This window comes from Myxine glutinosa, chromosome 12 (assembly GCF_964187855.1).
Source record: "Myxine glutinosa chromosome 12, kmMyxGlut1.1, whole genome shotgun sequence".
Classification (NCBI taxonomy): Eukaryota; Metazoa; Chordata; class Myxini; order Myxiniformes; family Myxinidae; genus Myxine; species Myxine glutinosa.
Window position 1 is genome coordinate 11,345,284 of NC_136272.1, and position 3,697 is coordinate 11,348,980.

The 3,697-nt window shown below is 57.4% G+C and overlaps 1 protein-coding gene across 2 annotated transcripts in view; it reads right to left on the reverse strand.

Moving 5' to 3' along the window:
* The window catches only part of LOC137438221 (matrin-3), a 112,864-nt gene extending 109,500 nt beyond the window's left edge, over positions 1 to 3,364 (reverse strand). For both annotated transcript variants that reach the window (XM_078766473.1, XM_078766472.1), the window contains exon 1: positions 3,269 to 3,364. The gene's annotated coding sequence lies outside the window, so the exon portion shown is untranslated. The remainder of the gene's footprint in view (positions 1 to 3,268) is intronic.
* Positions 3,365 to 3,697: the final 333 nt, after the last annotated feature.

Sequence of the window (3,697 nt, forward strand, 5' to 3'; positions counted from 1 at the left end):
ACACACACGCAGAGACGCACACACACACACACACGCAGAGACGCGCGCGCGCACACACACACACACACACACACACACACACACACACACACAGAGACGCACACACACACGCAGAGACGCACACACACACGCGCAGAGACACACACACGCAGAGACGCACACACTCACGCAGAGACGCACACACACACGCAGAGACGCACACACACACGCAGAGACGCACACACACACGCAGAGACGCACACACACACGCACGCACAAGTGTGGGGGGGAGAAGTGAAGAGTGTGGGGGGGAGAAGTGAAGAGTGTGGGGGGGAGAAGTGAAGAGTGTGGGGGGGAGAAGTGAAGAGTGTGGGGGGGAGAAGTGAAGAGTGTGGGGGGGAGAAGTGAAGAGTGTGGGGGGGAGAAGTGAAGAGTGTGGGGGGGAGAAGTGAAGAGTGTGGGGGGGAGAAGTGAAGAGTGTGGGGGGGAGAAGTGAAGAGTGTGGGGGGGGAGAAGTGAAGAGTGTGGGGGGGGGGGGGAGGAGTGAGGGGTGTGGGAGTGGGGGGGGATTGAGGAGTGTGGGAGTGGGTGGGAGTGAGGAGTGTGGGAGTGGGTGGGAGTGAGGCATGTGGGAGTGAGGAGTGTGGGGGTGGAGTGAGGAGTGTGGGAGTGGTGAGGAGTGTGGGAGTGGGTGGGAGGGGAAGTGAGGAGTGTGGGAGTGGGGGGTGGGTGAGTGAGAAGTGTGGGAGTGAGGAGTGTGGAGTGTGGGAGTGAGGAGTGGGGGAGGTGTGAGGAGTGGGGGAGGTGTGAGGAGTGGGGGAGGTGTGAGGAGTGGGGGAGGTGTGAGGAGTGGGGGAGGTGTGAGGAGTGGGGAGGTGTGAGGAGTGGGGGAGGTGTGAGGAGTGGGGGAGGTGTGAGGAGTGGGGAGGTGTGAGGAGTGGGGAGGTGTGAGGAGTGGGGAGGTGTGAGGAGTGGGGGGCGTGAGGAGTGGGGGGCGTGAGGAGTGAGGTGTCAGAGGGGTGTGTGGAGTGTGTGGAGAGTGTGGCGAGTGTGGAAAGTGAGGGGTTTGTGGAGTGTGTGGAGAGTGAGGAGAGTGAGGAGTGTGTGGAGAGTGAGGGGTGAGGAGGGTGTGGAGTGAGGGGTGTGTGGAGTGTGAGGAGAGTGAGTGTGAGGAGTGTGAGGACAGTGAGGAGTGAAGTGTGGGGGAGTGAGGAGGGTGGGGGAGTGAGGAGGGTGGGGGAGTGAGGAGTGAGGTGTCAGAGGGGTGTGTGGAGTGTGTGGAGTGTGTGGAGTGTGAGGAGTGTGTGGAGAGTGAGGAGTGTGTGGAGAGTGAGGAGTGTGTGGAGAGTGAGGAGAGTGAGGAGTGTGAGGAGTGAAGTGTGGGGGAGTGAGGGGAGTGGGGGAGTGAGGGGTGTGGGTGGGGGAGTGAGGAGTGTGTGGGAGTGAGGAGTGTGGGAGTGAGGAGTGAGGAGGATGGGGGAGTGAGGAGGGTGGGGGAGTGAGAAGGGTGGGGGAGTGAGGAGGGTGGGGGAGTGAGGAGGGTGGGGGAGTGAGGAGGGTGGGGAGTGAGGAGGGTGGGGGAGTGAGGAGGATGGGGGAGTGAGGAGGGTGGGGGAGTGAGGAGGATGGGGGAGTGAGGAGGGTGGGGGAGTGAGGAGGGTGGGGGAGTGAGGAGGGTGGGGGAGTGAGGAGGGTGGGGGAGTGAGGAGGGTGGGGGAGTGAGGAGGAGGGTGGAGTGAGGAGGAGGGTGGGGGAGTGAGGAGGATGGGGGAGTGAGGAGGGTGGGGGAGTGAGGAGGCTGGGAGAGTGAGGAGGTGGGAGAGTGAGGAGGGTGGGAGAGTGAGGGGGTGGGAGAGTGAGGAGGGTGGGGGAGTGAGGAAGGTGGGGGAGTGAGGAGGGCGGGGGAGTGAGGAGGGGGGGGGAGTGAGGAGGGTGGGGGAGTGAAGAGGGTGGGGAAGTGAAGAGGGTGGGGAAGTGAAGAGGGTGGGGAAGTGAGAGGGTGGGGAAGTGAGAGGGTGGGGGAGTGAGGGTGGGGGGAGTGAGGAGTGTGGGATTGAGGAGTGTGGGAGTGTGGGAGTGGGGGAGTGAGGAGTGTGGGAGTGAGGAGTGTGGGAGTGGGGGAGTGAGGTGTGTGGGAGTGAGGAGTGAGGAGTGTGGGAGTGGGGGAGTGAGGAGTGTGGGTGGGGGAGTGAGGAGTGTGGGGTGGGGGAGTGAGGAGTGTGGGGTGTGTGGGAGTGAGGAGTGAGGAGTGTGGGAGTGAGGAGTGAGGAGTGTGGGAGTGAGGAGTGTGGGAGTGAGGAGTGTGGGGGTGGGGGTGAGGAGTGTTGGGGTGGGGGAGTGAGGTGTGGGGGTGGGGGAGGAGTGGGGGAGTGAGGTGTGGGGGTGGGGGGAGTGGGTTGGGGGGGGGGGGGAAGAGGGAAATGTCAGGGGGAGGGTTCGTGGTGTGGGCAAAGGGAGGTAGGAACAGGCCAAGTACTGTACAGTAGATAGTCATCTTGAAATCCTCTTTGACTTTGAGGTTCAAACCACTGTACGTGGGACCAGTTCACCGGCGAGGCAGTTCGGACAGTCTCACTAACCTCACAGCAGAAAGAAGCGCCACATGGTCTAACTGGAGACTTCCTTCCAATCAAGGTAAGTATAGAATAGAGAACTAACCAGGTTTCACGTTCATGACAAAGGGAAGGTTCTTGTGCCCGAATAATATTCCGTCATTCTCAAAGTCGAAAACGGATCTCGTTGTAAAACACTATTGGTTGGATCTCTTCGGAACGACTCACAAAATCAAAAGGTCTCTTCTTCTTTTTCTTTACAAAATAAACAACTCGGTGCCGTATTTTTTGAAGCGTTCGCTCCGAGTCTCATCGCAAGGACTCATCTCGGCCGCACCACCAACCACAAGTTGACAATAAGAGCGCAGGCTTTGATGGGCCTCATGTCCTCCTCGGCCATTGAAGTTCCTTGTAAAGGAACATTATTATTATTACCTTCTCATTAATAACACCCATCCAAGAATATTAAATGTGAGGGAACAGCAAAGTCCAAAGTGCGTACATAATAAATGTAAGGCGCCAGATGTTTTGGCGGACATTGCATTTCAACCGCGCATGGCCATGAGCCTCGCACCATCACTAACACTAACATTAACATTAACGAGAAAAGGCCCAAAAAACAAACAAAATGGTCGGAAATTTCGACGCCACGAAGTGCAATGATTACTTACTTACTCGTGCACAAAGAACCGATCATGTAGAAACATGGGGGAATAAACCCCACACAAAACACTCACCACAACGCCTCAGCACAAAATGTCGCTCAAAGAATAAAGAAACGGAAGGTCAAGGAAAACGTCATGACGCAGCGCGTGACGTGAGGACTGCAACTGCGGGCGGAAGGGCGGAAGGGCGGTGGAATTAATTCCTTCCGCCACCGAAGGTGGGATGGAGGTTATGTTTTCGCCTCTGTCTGTCTGTTTGTTACTCGGCAAAAAAAAAATTCTGACGAGTATGTTGATCACTTTGGTTTGTGTGTGTGTGTGTGTGTGTGTGTGTGTGTGTGTGTGTGTGTGTGTGTGTGTGTGTGTGCGTGCGCGTGTGCGTGCGTGTGTCTCTCTGTGTCTCTCTGTGTGTCTGTGTGTCTGTGTGTCTGTCCGCTCACTTGCGTACAGGTCATAATTTTAAACGGATTTCACAAAACTTAACCGAATGATAGAACTCGT